This window comes from Leptodactylus fuscus, chromosome 2 (assembly GCF_031893055.1).
Source record: "Leptodactylus fuscus isolate aLepFus1 chromosome 2, aLepFus1.hap2, whole genome shotgun sequence".
Classification (NCBI taxonomy): domain Eukaryota; kingdom Metazoa; phylum Chordata; class Amphibia; order Anura; family Leptodactylidae; genus Leptodactylus; species Leptodactylus fuscus.
The window spans coordinates 101,551,521-101,571,139 of NC_134266.1; positions in this window are offsets into that span (position 1 = coordinate 101,551,521).

Sequence of the window (19,619 nt, forward strand, 5' to 3'; positions counted from 1 at the left end):
ATTTTAGCTGTGTGCTTAGGGTCATTGTCTTATTGGAATGTGAACCTTCGGCCCAGTCTCAGGTCCAGAGCACTCTGGAAGAGGTTTTCTTTCAGGATATCTCTGTACTTGACCGCATTCTTCTTTCCTTTAATTACAACCAGTCGTCCTGTCCCTTCAGCGGAAAAACACCCCCATATCATGATGCTGCCACCACCATATTTCATTGGTGGGATTGTATTGGGCAGGTGATAAACAGTGCCTGGTTTTCTCCACACATACCACTTAGTTATGTAAGTTATGTGCTAAGGTATTAATTGATCATCCGGAGTCCATATTCATAGTATCCCTTTAAGAATATTAGATGGTAACAGTTAGCCTGTAAGTTCTGTAAACTTAAATTCCTAACATTTGGTAATGCTTAATGAGAAATGGTGCATGCTACCACATAGATCTTACGCATAGCTCTCTTATCAATGCAAATGCAGGTGTTCATGGTTTAGTACTAGGAGCATTCAATATCCGATGAAGAGCTTTCCAGTGTCAGGTCAACCCCTGAAGAACTGGCCATTCGGAGGAGGGAGGCCTTATAGTGGACAAATACTGATCTGTTAGTTTGTGTAGCACTTGGTTATGCAAGCATTTGTTTTCAAATGAGATATAAACTGAGAAAGTTTGCTGGACCTGCATGCTATAGGAGACACCCGTGACGCAGTGTTGGTCCCAGGAATTCTCTATCTTCGCTGGCCCACTTCTCCCAGCTGATCAGTGGCGGATCCAGGGTTTGCGGGGCCCTGGGCAATTGACTTTGGCGGGGCCCTACGCGCAGTGCACCGCAGCAAATTAGGCCCCACCCACTTTTATATTGACTCCGCCCATTCTCATTCATTTTTCATGTGATTCCACACAGTATAATCCTCCTACAGTCACCCGTAAATTATATGTCCCCCCTCCATCTCTCCCCATTTTCATATACACCCTTCATCTACCCCTAGTTTCATGTCCCCCCCTCTATCTCTGTCCCCAGTTTCATGTCCCCCCCTCCATCTCTGTCCCCAGTTTCATCACGTTCTCCCCCTTCATCTGCCCACAGTTTAATGTCCCCCGTCTCTGCCCCAGTGTCATGCTGTTCCCCCCTCCCCTTCATTTGCCCCCCAGTTTCTTTGGGCCCCCTCCATCTCTGTCCCCAGTTTCATGCCGTTCTCTCCCCACCCCCTTCATCTTCCCCAGTGTCATGCTGTTTCCCCCCCTCCCCTTCATTTGCCCCCCAGTTTCATTGGGCCCCCTCCATCTCTGTCCCCAGTTTCATGCCGTTCTCTCCCCACCCCCTTCATCTTCCCCAGTGTCATGCCGTTCCCCCCCTCCCCTTCATTTCCCCCCCCCCCAGTTTCATGGGCCCCCTTCATTATGTTCCACCTTAATATTTAATACAAAATAAACACTTACACTCACCTTCCATCACTCACCTTCCATCGTTCCCCCGACGCTCCTCTCTCCAGTCACATACGCGATGCAGGAGCTGTGACAGCTCAGCTCCTGCTTAGCTGCGGCCCGGCTTGCGCGTGTAAGCGTGATGTGATGACGTCATCGCGCCTACACACGCAAGCCGGGCCGGAGCTTTAAAGCAGGAGCTGAGCTGACAGCTCCTGCTTTATTCGCGTATGTATTCAGCTCATCGGCGGATGGACGCCGATGAGCTGAAATCGTGACAGGCAAGTGCCGGGGGCCCCCAGAGGCTCTGTGGGCCCCGGCACTTGCCCGACTATGCCGAACTGACCGGGACCATTTTGTTAGGGCCGGGCCGCGGGGCCCCGCTAAGCGCGGGGCCCCGGGCGGTTGCCTGGCTCGCCCGGCCCTGGATCCGCCCCTGCAGCTGATGCCGGATAGATGAAGCATATCATTCCTGGTGAAGCTTTGACCTGCATAGAGATGTAACGTAAATACTTAACTGTTGTAATTTGTATTATACAAAAGTGTACGCAATATCACACTATCTTTTATTTTTATGTAATCACTGAATTTTTCATGTAATAAAACTAATAAAGTAAAGGTTGCCTTCTTTAAAGCCGTACCCAACCCCTTAAGAAGTTCCTTTGACCTCATGATTCTTATTTGCTCTGATATGCACTGTGAGCGGTGAGGTCTTATATAGACAGGTGTGTACCTTTCCTAATCAAGTCCAATTTAATTAAATACAGCTGGACTCCAATGAAGGAGTAGAACCATCTCAAGGAGGATCATAAGGAAATGGACAGCATGTGAGTTAAATATGAGTGTCACAGCAAAGGGTCTGAATACTTATAACCATGTGATATTTCAGTTTTTCTTTTTTAATGAATTTGCCAAAATATCTACATTTGGGGGGGTTCTGTCAAGATGGAGTGCTAAGTGTATATTAATGAAAAATAAATTTGCTTTTAGCAAATGGTTGCAATAAAACAAAGAGTTAAAATTTTAAAGGGGTCTGAATACTTTCCGTACCCACTGTAAATAATAGTGCACCTCCCCCCACACCCATTTCCAGTGTCATCAGAAGGCTGTATATTGACAGTGTGTGAGGGCAACCCCCTTTTGACAGTACATTGCAAAGAAAAGATAAAATACTGCCACGAAGGGTCACACTCCCAGATTATCAATAAACACCCTTTTTGCCCAATGAAGATATTAAAGGCACCGATACCTCTTCAGTATTGGGCATGGTAATGAATAAATTAACTAAGTTTTTAAAGAGGAACTTTCATGGGTTTGCCAACAGCCATTTCCACTTCTTCCTGGTCCAAAATTTAAGAACAAAAACAGACGTTCATCACTAAATTGTGATATAGTTATGGACCCTCATAAATTTTTGGAAAGAAGGCAGAAAAGTACTGATCTGTTTGTTATTAAAGAGGACCTTTCATGACTTTGGGCACAGGCAGTTCTATATACTGCTGGAAAGCCGACAGTGCGCTGAATTCAGCGCACTGTCAGGTTTCCCGATCTGTGCCCCGGGTAAAGAGCTATTGGTCCCGGTACCGTAGCTCTTTACAGTAAGAAGGGCGTTTCTGACACTCTGTCAAGAACGTCCTTCTCCACAGCAGCGCCTATTGCACTGTACTGTGTGAGCAGGGAGGAACACCCCCTTCCTCTGCTCACAGTGCTCGTCCATAGACGAGTATTATCAGGAGGGGAGGGAGGCGTTCCTCCCCCCTCACACAGTACAGTGCGATAGCCGCTGCTGTGGAGAAGGACGTTCCTGACAGAGTGTCAGAAACGCCCTTCTGACTGTAAAGAGCTAAAGTCCTGGACTGATAGCGCTTTACCCGGGGCACAGATCGGGGCAATTCAGCTCACTGTCGGCTTTCCAGCAGTATATAGAACTGCCTGTGCCCAAAGTCATGAAAGGTCCTCTTTAAAGTCAACTCTAATTTTTGGGGAACAAAAAGAAAGACAATATTTTTTATTAACAAATGTTTAGAATAAAAAAACAAACATTTTACTTTTTGTAAAAAAAAACAAAAAAAAACCCACCCACCATCCCACAGATCCCAAACCCACCCCCTCCCACCCTTCCCAAATATTAAATTAAAGGAATTGTGTAATTTTTTTTTACTATTAAAAAAATTAAAACAAGAATAACTATTTATAAAAGAAAAGGGGGGGTTAAAGGAAGAGGAGGCTACAAGGGTTCATAAAGGGAGCGGAGGAATGGGCCGGGAACAGAAGGAGTAGCAACATTGGGAGGAGAATGAACATGGGGAGCAGGAGTTTGGTGTGAAGGTGGTTCCGATTGGGGGGGTTTGGTGTTGAGGACAGGGCAAATAGTCTTGTGCCCTGCCTAAAGTTCCGGAAGATACTGCGAGACACTGCTGCCGGAACTGGGTTATCATACAACCCAGATCCGGCAGCTCAGGAGCAGACTGGAAGTCTACCGCCACAGTCTGGACATAGGCTTTAAATAGTTGTTGCCTTTCATGTGGCAGCTGGTGGCAGATAGCTGTCACATCATTGCCAAAAATGGTAAACTGGTCCTGGCTGTTTACCCTCCGGATAAAGGACAGGGCTTGACTCTCCAAGTCAAACTGCCGGTCCATTATCTGGGGGTTCCTCCCAGTCTGCTCCTGGGTGGAAGGTGAGGGGGCACGATGGGTCCGTTGTCGCCTAAACCTCCGGGTGACTGCCGCCGGCTCCTGGGCATCCACAGTACTGCCTGGAGGCACTGAAGAGGCCCGCGAGGATGCCGGCGAAGTCAACCTGGAGGACAAAGGGACGGGGGATTGACTTGGGCCCTTCTTCGGTTCATGAGAGGAGCAGGCAGGCAGGCTTGGTGGGACGCTCTCCCTCTGCTGCAGCTCCTCTTGAGATGGTGGTGCAGGCCCCTGGGACCCACTGGCAATGGTATTGCCAGAAGAACTGTGAATCAAAAGAAAAAAAAATTAAATATAATTTTGCAAAAAAAAAAAAAACCCTGCAAAAAACTGTGTCTAAAAACTTACTCCCGAGATACACTGCCAGTCAAGAGGAACTGCAGCTCCTATTCCATGTGAATTTTTTTGTGCTTTGAGGGAGGGGCCCCACTGCGCTCGATCTGCCTGATTTCTCTCATGAAGCGGTCCCTCACACTCTTCCACCTAGTGCGCACATCATTTTCTGTAAACATCAAACAAAAAACAAGACAGAGCAGAAAGGTTAAGCAAAAATAATTTTTTTCAAAATTTCAAAGAAGAACAAAAAAAATTACATATACTCACCAATGTGTGTTGCGAGAGAAGCTGGACCAGTCAGGGAAGAGGTCAGAGCATAAGCTGAGCCACCCTGCATCCCGGACATGTCTGTCACCATAGAGTGCATGCGCCTTGTCCCACAGGTTGGGCTTGGTGTGAATCTACATGGTTGGGATAGAAAAAAAAAGGATTGTAATCATAATTATTGAAAAGAAACAAAATTTAAAAATGGCTACTGTCTAGGGGAGTTTGTTAAGAAAAGAGGCTTGAATGTAATAAAACATATGGGCCACATGTAGCAATTCTTTACAGTTGTCAGGGTCTGGGGTTGCTAGGTGGGGTGGCATAGACACACAAGTCCAGTTTCTTTTAGTCCAAAACAAAGGTAGAGTTTATTTTCACTCACAAAGGTAGTGCAGCAACAAAAGGAAACAATACAAAAATAAATACCTCCCCGTCTAGGCTCTAACTAAAAATAGAATAGGTTACCTCACCTAGAATAACAGAAATCCAAAAAGCCGGTAGAATCATTCAGGACACAGCTCCCAAAAATATGACCTCTCTGTCATCTCTCCAGCCAAACTCTGCTAAAGTGTTGCTGCTGGAGCTGGCTTCTTAAGCCTCCTTGATGAGGAGACTCTCTGCAGCTGAGTCACTGCTGGAACATCCCCAAAGTGTGGACTGGAGGGGTGTGGAATGACAGGTCCCACTACCAATCCTACCTGTCATTCCTAAAAATCCAGCCCAATACTGAGCATTTACCAAAATGCTCAGCAGACGAAAGATGTCTGCTGAAAACAAACATTCCTGGAGTTTTCTCATCTCACCCACCTGAGTAGTCTGGATGAGATGTACACCCCCTCCATTACCAGCCATCGGTTTACACAGTACACAAAAAACATGCACTGCCTTAACTTTCAAACACGTTGTATAACCTCCAAAATGGAATTTAAAAAAGAACATTGTATTGGAGAAAAACATGCACAGTTTAAAAATAAATGAATCGTAACAATGGAACTTTTGGACATGCATGGCTAGCATCCACTCACTAAATGAACAAGACGCTTGACATTGATATCCATCCTATGGTATGGTACTGCAGTTTTTCCGGCCCGGGTAGACATGATGATGTTAAAAACCAAAAAAAAAAAAAAAAAACACCTTGTGAACACCAAACATTCTTTTGGTTTGCTAAAATGCAAGGCAAGTTTTGAAATTGAAATGCTATGCTAGCTATAATGAAAAGGCTATGAAATGCTGAACCCACAGCACATGTCTGTGCACATGAACCACATCCCCTTTGAATCCCTATACATCCTGCTGGTTTTGGGAATAAAAAAAAACACATTTGAAATAGCATTTTAAGCAAAAATCTATACATAAACTTGGCCAATACTTACATGAAAGATGTGGCTATGTTGGCCTTTATAGTAGAACCTGTGGTGTGTTTCGAGGGGCTGTGGCTGCCTTTTTAACCGTTTGGGTAGTAAGTTATGATCTGTTTCAAAACAAAAACAAAAAATAAACATAAGTACACCTTAAAACATGTAAAACGAGGTGCTAACATGCATTTCTTGAAACTTTTCATCAAGATTTTGCCAATACTTACATGAGGAGAGACTCCTTGCTGCCTCCAGCATACAATGTCTGTAATGGAATTTGGATGCTGAAGATGCTGCTTGTCCTATAATGACTGCTGGGTTTGGTTGACACCCCCAGGCCAGCCCTTTTGGGCCGTGGCCATGAATATGAGTTGGAAAATACTAGCGTTATTTTACGCGTGTATTTGGTCAAATACGCAACGCGTATACACACACAATACGTGCGTATACGCAATGTGTAAAAACACGCACCCCATTGAAATACATTGCATTTTACGCGCGTCCATTTTACGCGTGTAAAAATACACGCGTAAGACCAAAAGAAAAAACAAACAAACATTGAACTCAATGGCAAACTTGTATTTTTACACGTGTATTTGGCACAAATTGAGCAAGCGTTTACTCCGTGTGAAGGCCCCCTAAGACACTACAGTTATGAACATCCGTTGCCATCATCCATCATAGGTTGACGGCAACAGATATTAAAGTGGCTGGCCACTTTCAAACCAATATTAAGAGACAAATGTTATTGTTTGTATAATAAAAAGTTGTAAAATGTTCCAATATACTTTCTGTATCAATTTCTCCCAGTTTTCTAGATCTCTGCTTGCTGTCATTCATTCTGTTACTTCCAGTGGATAAAAGTCTGACCATGGTCATGTGATTTACAGTCCATGGTCATGTGATGAGCACACAGGTGCCGCTCGTTACAGTCACAGCACAGTAATCAGACATCTGCCTGGTAATCAGCTGTGCACCTGGGTGTCCATCACATGACCATGGATTGTAAGTCACATGACCATGGTCAGACTTTTATCCACTAGAAGTAACAGAATGAATGACAGCAAGCACAGATCTAGAAAACCAGGAGAAATTGATACAGAAAGTATATTGGAAAATTGTAAAAAAAAAATTATTATGCAAACCATAACATTTGTCTCTTAAAATTGGTCTGAAAGTGGCCAACCCCTTTAACAGTAATAGAGGGACTGAATGACTAGAATGTACAAAACATTATGGATGCTATCTTGTATCTCCTTTTTTCTGTTATGTACAAGTGCATCTCAGTAAATTCGAATATCATCAAAAAGTAATTTTTTTAGTAATTGAATTGAAAAAAATTAAACACATATATTATGTTGAATCATTACAAACAGAGTGAACTTTTTCAAGTGTTTATTTCTGTTAATGTTGATGATTATGGTTTACAGCCCCATTCCTTAAGCCGCTGATTGGCCTCAGCGGTCACGTGCCATGGTGACCTCCCCTGGAAGAAAACCTCACAGTAGCAGGATCAGACCATGCTGCAAGACACCGAAGCACAGGGGACAGGTGAGTATGATTTTTTTTTTCAAAAATTCATCTCTCCCCCTGCTTGATTGTTAAATAAAATTTTATCCTTGACAACCTCTTTAATATCTGTTGTAGATGGATACTAGTAACAGTACTCTGATCCAGACCTTAATTAATATTAATGTGGGGCACTTGGGATTATTAATTTGGTAGTGTCATATTCCTTACATTAATAGTAATCAGCCTCAGCAAGTACCTTACAATAAAGCCTGTGTATCTGTATAATACTGCTTTTACATATCTGCGTTTTCTGAAAAAGACACAGGTATCTTGTGTTCTTGATCAGTGTTGACAAATCAGCACATTCATTAAAGGGATTCTATCATTAAAATGAAATTTTTTGTCGATCACACATAGGAATAGCCTTAAGAAAGGCTATTCTTCTCCTACCTTTAAATGTCTTCTCCACACCACCGTTTGGAAGAAATCCCGGTTATTGTCTGTATGCAAATGAGTTCTCTTGCAGCACTGGGGGCGTCCCCAATGCTGCGAGAGTAATCTCCAGCGCCGCCTCCATCTTCTTCAGGAATGGCCTCTCCGCATGTCTTCTTCAAACAGACACTACAATATGGGATAGTGAGGCTGTGGGGACTCGTAGAATTACTGACAACTATGATGCTGGAAGTCGGGGTCCTGTTCTGGGAAATATAGCTGACCCCAAATGGGTCCATGTTAAGCTGGCCTTAGAGTGCCATTACATGTATGGTCTAAATTCACATTAAAGGGATTCTACTATTAAAATTACTTTTTTTTTTCCAATCACATGTAGGAATAGCCTTGTTTGAAAGTGGCCTACTAAGCGTTACTAGTATGCAAGATGCATGGAGGCAGTTTTTAAGTAACTCCACATAGGAGGTCCTTAAACAGGAATTCTAGGATTGTGCCCCCACACAGTATAATCCTCCTACAGTCACCCGTAAATTATCCCCCTCTATCTCTCCCCCAGTTTCATACACCCTTCATCTGCCCCTAGTTTCATGTCCCCCCTCCATCTCTGCCCCCAGCTTCATATCCCCTCCATCTTTGTCCCAGATTCATGTCCCCATCTCTGCCCACAGTTTCATGTTCCCCATCTCTACCCCCAGATTCATGGCCCCCCATCTCTGCCCCAGTTTCATGTCCCCCCATCTCTGCCCCCAGATTCAAGTCCCCCCATCTCTGCCCCCAGATTGATGCCCCCCATCTCTGCCCCAGATTCATGTCCCCCATCTCTGCCCCCAGATTCATGTCCCCCCATCTCTGCCCCCAGATTCATGTCCCCCATCCCTGCCCCCAGATTCATGTCCCCACATCTCTGCCCCCAGATTCATGTCCCCCATCTCTGCCTCCAAATTGATGTTCCCCCATCTCTGCCCCCAGATTCATGTCCCCCCATCTCTCCTCCCAGATTCATGTCCCCCCATCTCTGCCCACAGTTTCATGTCCCCCATCTCTGCCCCCAGATTCATGCCCCCCCATCATTGCCCACAGTTTCATGTCCCCCCATCTCTGCCCCAGTGTCATTCCGTTCCCTCCTTCATCTGCCCCCAGTTTCATGTTCCACCTCAATGTGTACACACAAAAACCACTTAAACTCACCTTTTCCTCGCTCCCCCACTGCTCTCTCCGCAGTGTCACTAACAGAGTTGTAAGTGCGATGTGATGTCATCACATCACATCTACACAGCCACTAGCTGGAGTGCAGCGGCAAAGCAAGGAGCTGAGCTGTGATAGCTCCTTGCTTTAGTCGCGTATGTATTCAACTCAGTTCTGCGTCCTCCAGACGCAGATCTGAGTTGTAATCGGGACATACCTCCCTCCAACCGGGACCGCGGGACACTTCACCGAAATCATGAATGCGGAAATCGGGACGGTTGGGAGGTATGCTCAGGTAGTGACATCACATCTATTTGTCACATGGCCATGCTGCAGCTTGGTCTAATTCAAATGAATATGGCTGAGCTGGAATACATAGGACAGCCACTATACAGTGTACAGCTTTGTGCTTGGTAAGTAATGAAGAGACTACAGCAATCAATATTGTAGTCCCTGATAATCCCTTTAATTAGTACCTTCATGTAACTCTAGGGTGAAGCCACATAATGTAGGAATTCTGACAGATACATTCTGTACAGTTTACTAAACATTTTCTATAGTGAATGCTGATTTTACCAGAAAACAGTGGTTTCACACAAAATTGCAAATGTTAATAACCGTGCAGCTTGTAGATGAAATGGCAGTTATCCACTAAATATAAGCAGTATACAGTACTCACATTAGCGAGCCTACATTCACACCATAGTGAAAAATGACCATGTAACGCCATATTTTTATTTATTTTTTTAACAAATATCATATGGCAGTATGAAATTAAAAGTATGTGAATGTATGTCACATATCCGTTTCACAGACTGTCAAACAATAGAACATGTTCTATTTTTGTCTGTTTTCACAGATCTCTCCATGTGCTACAAATGCTTAGCATTTTTTAATGTATTTTTTAAAGGTATCATTTAAAGAGAGTATGTCACCAGAGTGAAACATATAAATTCAGTGACACGGTTAGTTAGGTCAGTGACAAATTCTACTTTCTGTTGGTGGTAAAATTTGGTCATTATACTTTGCGTTAGTTTGTTAAAAAAAAAAAAAAAAAAAAAAAAAAAAAAGGACAATATTCTGAAAATTAAATTATCAATTTTGAAAATGTCTGTTATTCTGATATAAACACAGACATTTTGACCAAACAGGCTTTTACAAATGGTACTGCACAACAAATGGTACAGAAGGAGAATAGCAATTTTCAAATCGTATATGCCATTTCAGTGCCCAATATATTCCAATATATTAGGTCCACTTTGTGTCATCAGAGAGACGCACTCATAAAACTATTAAGTGGATTATCCCAGGTACAAAAAAGTTGTATATATGGGGGAGGCGTGGCCTGGGACTGCATGTAGCCGGATGTCTCTTACCTCGGCTCCCGTCCCGGCTGTGCTAAAACCAGCCTAAATACGCTCACACACGGCTGCTATGGGGAAGAAATACTCAGGGCTCCCCTCCTCTGGGTCTGCTGCTCCCTCCGCTGCAATGAAACAGTCAGGGATCTCCGCATATCTGGTCCCTCTGGTGCCTGCTGCTCGGGTCTCCACAAGGCGGCGGCCATCTTTGCAGGCCCCGCCGCCGTCTCAGCTGCATCCCGCCCCAGCACAGCTCTCTCCGGGAACCACCGCTGCTCTGAAGCCTGTTGCCACCCTCCGGTTGCCTTCTAAGCTGGAACCCAGGCCTCTGAACCCAGCTATGGCCTCCGGTGAGTCCCCTTCCACCGAGGCCCTGCATTCCAAGATGGCGGCGGCGCCTCCCTCTGTATCCCCTCCAGCACTACATGATGTGGGTGAAGCTGCTGCTCCCCATAACCTGCCCTCTGGCCTCCAACCTCCAGCTGCCTTACCAGGGGCTCCTGCCCTTCAAGACCCTGAAGTCCATGGACCTAGACTTGAACCTGCGGCCTCCCTCAACCTCATGGACCCAGGCCCTGTCACCGCTACTACATCTCCTCCTTCTCCTGCTCAGGTACCTCAACTGCAATCTGGATTGGGTCCTTTGCTTCAGGGGACCCCTTCCCTTCCACCTTCCTGGGTCCCTGATGCAGATTCTGATTCTGAATATTGGGTCAACCCCTTCATATGTGTCCTTATGCCGTGGCTTCTCCCCTATCTCCTCCTACAGTCTCCCAGTATCAACATGAAGATATGGTTGCTCCCTCATCTTCCTCTCCTCTGCCTCAGTGGCTGCAATTTCTCACTCACTCCTTGATTGCTGAAGTTACTGCAGCTTGCCGCAAAGAAATTTGTACTGAAATTCGGGCCATCACATCGCCTCCCGTGTGGAGTCTCTGAAGGATGATTACGACCAGACTCGTACAGATATATATATCTCTCATCTCCAGGACTCTGTGGTGTCTCAGTTTCACCTGTCACTTGGTCTTCAGAGTCATGTAGAGGACTTGGATATCAGAGACAGGAGGAACAACCTTTGTGTTAAGCAGTGGCGTAAATAGGAATGGCGGGGCCCCGTGGTGAACTTTTGACATGGCCCCCCCCCCCCCAACCGACACCGACGTTGAAGACCTCGACCGGCCCCCTCCTCCGCACCCTATTATGTCCCTTAGTGGCCCCTGCACACAGTATTATGCCCCATAGTGGCCCCTGCACACAGTATTATGTCCCTTAGTGGCCCCTGCACACAGTATTATCCCCCATAGTGGCCCCTGCACACACTATTATGTCCCTTACTGGCCCCTGCACACAGTATTATCCCCCATAGTGGCCCCTGCACACACTACTATGTCCCTTACTGGCCCCTGCACACAGTATAATGTCCCTTACTGGCCCCTGCACACATTATTATGCCCCATAGTGGCCCCTGCACACAGTATTATGTCCCTTAGTGGCCCCTGCACACAGTATTAGCCCCCATAGTAGCCCCTGCACACAGTATTATCCCCCATAGTGGCCCCTGCACACACTACTATGTCCCTTACTGGCCCCTGCACACACTACTATGTCCCTTACTGGCCCCTGCACACAGTATCATCTCCAATAGTGTCCCCTGCACACAGTATTAAAGCCCATAGTGGACACCCATAAACAATTATTATACTCTGAGGTCTTTTCAGACCCCAGAGTATAATAATCGGAGACCCAGGGGAATAAAAACATAAAAAAATACAGTTTCTTACCTGTCCCCGGCTCCTATGCTGTCTTCTCCGCTGCCTTCTGAAATGACGTCAGACGTCACATGACCCGGGACGCAGGCCGGGTTCATGTGACGTCAGAAAGGACGTCAGGAAGGAGGCCCGGCAGGATCGTGGAGAGGTAAGTAACAGTGTTTTTTATGTTTATTACCTCTCCCGGTCCGCCGATCATTATACTCGGGGGTCTGCAAAGACCCCCGAGTATAATGATAGTGTTTGTGGGGCCCGCGGTGTCACTTGCTGATCCCGGACCAGCCAGGATCAGCAAGTGCATAGGGCCCGTAAAGGCCAATTAAAAAAAAACAAAAAACGCAGTGGTAGCAGCTGTCACCGGGCCCCCTAATGGCCCGGGCCCTGTGGCAGCTGCCTCTGCTGCCTCTATGGTAGTTACACCCCTGGTGTTAAGGGTCTCCCTGAGGCTACGTACGAGGAGGATCTACCAGCTACTCTGGAGGCTATCTATAACTTGGTGCTACAAGAGCCCCCTTCTCATAAGATCAAACTGGACCGCGCTCATAGAGCAGTGCATCCCAAAGGCTCTGGTCCCACTCCAAGGGACGTTATCTGCTGTGTACATGACTTTGCTTTGAAGGAACTGATCCAGAACCATGAAGGACATTGATTTTGATGGGGCTAAGATACAACTATATCAGGACTTATCCTGGATCACCTTGCAGAAAAGACGACATCTCCACCCTCTACTTCGTTTACAAGACCATTGGATCGATCCCACTGGGGCTTCCCGAGTGCCCTAGCTGCTAGGCGTAATGGTCGCACTGCTACCGTGCACTCTTTCTCAGATACCTCGCAGTTTTGCTCAACCATGGACATCCCCCCCCCCCCCCCCCCCGTATTTAACCGACTGGGAGCTTCTGCCTCTTCCTCCTCCATCTTTGCCTACGGTGTGGTCTCAGCCGAAGTCCAAGAAGAGATCATTACCTCCATCTAGCTTTGTTGCATTTTACTCTTGTTTTCTTTTCACAGGCGGGGTGGGAAGGCTGCTCCCTTACCACCTCTTTTCTCTGTTACATGACTTTTACCATTTATATAGTGACTGACTACAGATGGTCCCCCCACGTTACCCCTCATGGCTTATTCCAGCTGTGAGTCCTATTTCTGGACCCTTTTGGTTGTTTTAGTCATATCTGATTTTCTGATTGTTAATTGCCCCTGGCCAAGAGGTTTAGTCCTGTCCATAACACAGTTTGTTATTGCTGTATTGTCTATTTTTTTTTTTGTTTATTCCCTTCCTCTCCCCCCCTCCCTCCTTCCCTTCCCTTCTTCAGATCTGGAGTCTCCCAAATTTCATAGATGTCCACTGGGCTCCCTTGACTGGCCTCCTGTCCTACGGATTGAGTGAGATCTGCTTCTACGTTACCTTTCTTGCATCTGCTGGTATCTTTTCCTTTTTCATTGTACCATGGCGAAGTGTGTTACGTTGAACATCAAAGGCTTGGGCTCCAACACTAAACGACGTTTGGTGCTCTGTGAATTACGATCCCTGGGGGCGGATGTGGCTTTCCTCCAGGAAACTCACTTTGACCACAGGGGTAATTTTAACTTTGCTTGCCCCTATTTTCCCATTGCATATTATGCATATAATACTCGTAGGAAGGGAGGGGTGGCTATTTTGCTTTCCTGCATTTCCTTTGCTGCCTGATCTCGATCTCCGCTTCACATTTGGATCCTGGCGGGCAGTATGTTATTCTTGAGGGTGTCCTTCATGGCCGTCCCATTGTTCTCTGTAATTTGTATGCCCCTAATTCTTCCCAAATTCCCTTCCTCAAGAGGTTACTGCGGAAATTGCAGGCCTTCTCTGGCTCGGCCCTGCTGTTGGGTGGTGATTTTAACTTTTTTTTTCTGAACACTCCGACAGACTGACTCTGTCTGATTCTCCCTCTTCTGCCCCGCAACAACCTGACCAGGGAATTCCACCGTTTAATTAGGTCTTTCTCCCTTTTTGATCTTTGGCAGGTACGCAACCCCACTGGCCGCTCCTATACCTTCTATTCCCATCCCCATAATACACATACTAGAATAGACTATTTCTTCAGGACCATCTTATCCCTTAGGGCCTTGGCCTAATTTCGTGGTCAGACCACGTCCCTGTCTAAGTTTTACTGTCCTTGGCCTCTGCCCATCCCCGGCGTTGTCACTGGAGATTAAATGAGTCTCTCCTTCATTCTCAGTCCTCCTGTGACACTCTCCATGCCTTCACCTCCAGGAATACTTTACTCTTAACTCCCATTCTGTCTCTTCTGTCTCTACTCTGTGGGAGGCGCACAAGGCGGTCATGAGAGGTCATTGCATAGTATTGACTACTCGACAGAAGAAGGATAGGAAAGTGTGAGGATTGGAGTCAGGGTCAGGCAGTGCAGAGTGACACAGCTGGGAAAGCAACACTGTGCAACTAATGACAAAAGGGGTCTTAGGCCCTGCAGCTAGAACTATGCTGTAGATCTGAGATGAGGCAGACCAATGCACTTCCTAATTGAAGTGCGCCTGGCACGACTCCTACGCTACTGTCCAGGCGGCTAGGGTCAGGGAAGAGGAGGTCCTGAAAGTGCTAGGGGCTGGAGTAACGCGGGTGACACCTAAGCAGAAAGCACAGTGTAAAATGCAATGCAAAACCAAAGACAAAATAGCATGGAACAAGGGAGGACAACTAGTCCCAGCAAAAAACACAGAAGAGAAGGCGAGGTCGGACGAGCAAGAGGTCAGGCCAGGAGATGAGAATAAAGTACCAAATCAGAAGACAAGGAATAGTCAAATTCAAGCCGGGTATAATAACCAAAATACAGACTGAAAGACAAAACAAACAGGGTATCTGACAGAGCAGGAGATCAGAAAACACTAAGTGAATGGCTGGCAAGGATCCATGCCTGGGTGGGGTTTAAATAGCAACAGAGAAAACAACCCACAACACCTGTGATGACTAATGGCATGGAGAACTGAGAACATGGAAAAGATTTAACCCTTAATCACGTAAGCACAACCAATAGAACTCTTAACACATCTCCCGGGGAGTCGCCGCGCAGCAAGGAGACCGAGGTGACTCCGTATCCTGACAGAAAGCTAAGGAGGCAGCTCTGGTGTCCCAAATACGGACACTCTCTGCTTGCCTATCTTTATCTCCTTCAATATCTACCCTTTGCTGCCTCATTGCAGCTAGGGCTGAACTTAGTGATCTTGCAAACCACAATGTTCAACGCCTCCTGCTGTATAGTCGCCAACGTTATCACGAAAGAGGTAATAAAGCTCACACTCTATTGGCTAAAACTTTGCGAGATCAACGTATTTCCTCTACCCCGCATGTTATCCGTGACTCTCGTGGAGTCCTCCAGCATAACCCTGATGCTATAGCCTCGTTGTTTCAGGATTATTATTCGAAACTTTACAACCTTCTGACCCACTTGGACACTGACCCTTTGTCCCGTGATGCTGCTTTGCGGTCATACCTAGACTCCTGCCCCCTCCCAAAACTCCCTCCCTCAGCGGTTAAAGCCTTGAACGCCCCGTCACTGAAGAGGAGATCAGTGATACCCTCAAGGGGCTCCTGAATGGTAAGGCCCTGGGCCCTGATGGCCTCACGTACCTATATTATAAAACCTTCAGCCCTGACCTCCTTCCTCACATGTGCCGCCTTTTTACCTCCTTTCTTGGTGGCGACCCTATTCCCAACTCTACGCTTAATTCCCACATAACTTTGATTCCCAAACCTGAAAAAGATCATCAGGAATGCTCTAACTACTGCTCCATTTCCTTGTTGAATACCGATTTATAGCTTTTCATGAAAATTTTGGCTAACAGGCTCAACGCTTGGCTTCTGTCATTGATCCACAAAGACCAGGTGTGTTTCATCCTTTGTCGTCAAAGAACACCAGAAGGGCTGTGGATTTGATAGACATGGCTAACCGTTCAGCTACTCCTGCACTCCTTCTGAGCCTTGATGCTGAAAAGGCTTTTGACCGTCTTGACTGGTCTTTCATGTCTGCTACTCTCACTAGATTTGGGTTTTCGGGGGCCTTCCTCACGGCGGTTGGAGCTCTGTATTCCTCTCCCTCTGCTGTGGTGAAGCTTCCTAACTATACCTCCTCTCCATTTCCTATCCGCAATGGGACACAACAGGGATGCCCTCTCTCTCCACTTATTTTGGCGTTGTGTATCGAACCACTGGCCTCACATATTCGTTCTAACCTGAACATTGCCGGCGTGAAAGTTAGGGATAGAGATTTTAAGATTAGCTTATTTGCGGACAACGTTCTCCTAAATCTCACCAACCTCCACACCTCCCTCCCCAGCCTCATGTGGGAATTATAGCTTTTTGGTGACCTCTCTGTTTATAACCCTGAACATCCCTAATGCAACCCTCCAGCTCCTCCAATCTAACTTCGATTTTCAGTGGCACTCTCGCTCCCTTTGCTATCTGGGGATTCAGTTGTCCTCCTCTTACTTCACTTTATACTCGGCTAATTTTCCTCACTTGTTTAACGACCTGGGGGTTCTCTTTGACAAATGGTGCCCCCTGCTTATTTCTCTCCTGGGACGCATTGCGGCTGTGAAAATGACCCTCCTCCCTAAACTTCTATTTTTCTTTGAAACTCTCCCAATAGCTGTCCCGCGATCAGAGTTGCGTGCCCTCCAGAAGTCAATTTTCCAGTTTATCTGGAATGGTAAGAGACATCATATACCCTGTTCAGTAATGCTTTCGGGCAGAAATGAGAGGGGGTTGGCAGTTCCTCATCTTGTGCATTATTACTGGGCTTCCCATCTACGTTGCATCCCTTTCTGGGCCTCTTATCAGGCCTATACAAAGTGGGTCGAGATAGAGAAGCTTTGGTTAGCTCTGGTCCATCCTAATGCCTTCTTGTGGTCCTGCTCTTCACCCCCTCCCCCTGCTCCTCTTCTAGGGCCCATCCGTTTCACAAGAGCTGTATGGCTGACTTGTGCCAAACTCTTCCCCCTAGCCTCCCCATGTTCCACAATGATCTGCTTTCTGTATAACCCGCTCCTCCCCAGGGGCCTTACAGCGGCTATGGTTAGACTTTGGAGTAAACTTGGTCTTTTTCATATTGCGGATCTGGTGGATTCTCTGTCCTTGGAGCTCAGGCCCTTTGACTACTTGACTTGTGAACTACACTTGCCTGCGTTTTAATGGCTACATTACCAGCAGATTGTACATTTTGTTTGTTCTCAGTTTGAATCCCTGAAGGTATCTTTGCCCACTGCTTTTCAGAAGTTATGTCGGGCGGGTACCTGCACGGCTGGACTGATTTATATGAATATACACTCACCGGCCACTTTATTAGGTACACCATACTAGTAACGGGTTGGACCCCCTTTTGTCTTCAGAACTGCCTCAATTCTTCGTGGCATAGATACAACAAGGTGCTGGAAGCATTCCTCAGAGATTTTGGTCCATATTGACATGATGGCATCACACAGTTGCCGCAGATTTGTCGGCTGCACATCCATGATGCGAATCTCCCGTTCCACCACATCCCAAAGATGCTCTATTGGATTGAGATCTGGTGACTGTGGAGGCCATTGGAGTACAGTGAACTCATTGTCATGTTCAAGAAACCAGTCTGAGATGATTCCAGCTTTATGACATGGCGCATTATCCTGCTGAAAGTAGCCATCAGATGTTGGGTACATTGTGGTCATAAAGGGATGGACATGGTCAGCAACAATACTCAGGTAGGCTTTGGCATTGCAACGATGCTCAATTGGTACCAAGGGGCCCAAAGAGTGCCAAGAAAATATTCCCCACACCATGACACCACCACCACCAGCCTGAACCGTTGATACAAGGCAGGATGGATCCATGCTTTCATGTTGTTGACGCCAAATTCTGACCCTACCATCCGAATGTCGCAGCAGAAATCGAGACTCATCAGACCAGGCAACGTTTTTCCAATCTTCAATTGTCCAATTTCGATGAGCTTGTGCAAATTGTAGCCTCAGTTTCCTGTTCTTAGCTGAAAGGAGTGGCACCCGGTGTGGTCTTCTGCTGCTGTAGCCCATCTGCCTCAAAGTTCGACGTACTGTGCGTTCAGAGATGCTCTTCTGGCTACCTTGGTTGTAACGGGTGGCTATTTGAGTCACTATCAGCTCGAACCAGTCTGGCCATTCTCCTCTGACCTCTGGCATCAACAACGCATTTCCGCCCACAGAACTGCCGCTCACTGGATGTTTTTTCTTTTTCGGACCATTCTCTGTAAACCCTAGAGATGGTTGTGCGTGAAAATCCCAGTAGATCAGCAGTTTCTGAAATACTCAGTCCAGCCCTTCTGGCACCAACAACCATGCCACGTTCAAAGGCACTCAAATCACCTTTCTTCCCCATACTGATGCTCGGTTTGAACTGCAGGAGATTGTCTTGACCATGTCTACATGCCTAAATGCACTGAGTTGCCGCCATGTGATTGGCTGATTAGAAATTAAGTGTTAACGAGCAGTTGGACAGGTGTACCTAATAAAGTGGCCGGTGAGTGTATAGGCTGCTTTCCTCCCCGGAGTGGCAACCTTTTGTCTCTCACAGATATATGGATAAATGGTCTGAGCAGTGGCGTAACTAGGAATGGCGGGGCCCCGTGGCAAACTTTTGACATGCCCCCCCCCCCCATCCCAACTGACGCCGAAGACCTCGACCGACCTCCTCCTCCGCACTCTATTATGTCCCTTACTGGCCCCTGCACACAGTATTAACCCCAATAGTGTCCCCTGCACACAGTATTAACCCCAATAGTGGCCCTTGCACACAGTATTAACCCCAATAGTGGCCCCTGCACACAGTATTAACCCCAATAGTGGCCCCTGCACACAGTATTAACCCCAATAGTGGCCCCTGCACACAGTATTATCCCCAATAGTGACCCCTGCACACAGTATTATCCCCAATAGTGACCCCTGCACACAGTATTAACCCCAATAGTGGCCTCTGCACACAGTATTAACCCCAATAATGGCCCCTGCACACAGTATTAACCCCAATAGTGTCCCCTGCACACAGTATTTACCCCAATAGTGTCTCCTGCACACAGTATTAACCCCAATAGTGTCCCCTGCACACAGTATTAACCCCAATAATGGCCCCTGCACACAGTATTAACCCCAATAGTGGCCCCTGCACACAGTATTATGTCCCATAGTGGCCCCTGCACACAGTATTAACCCCAATAGTGGCCCCTGCACACAGTATTAACCCCCAATAGTGGCCCCTGCACACAGTATTTACCCCAATAGTGT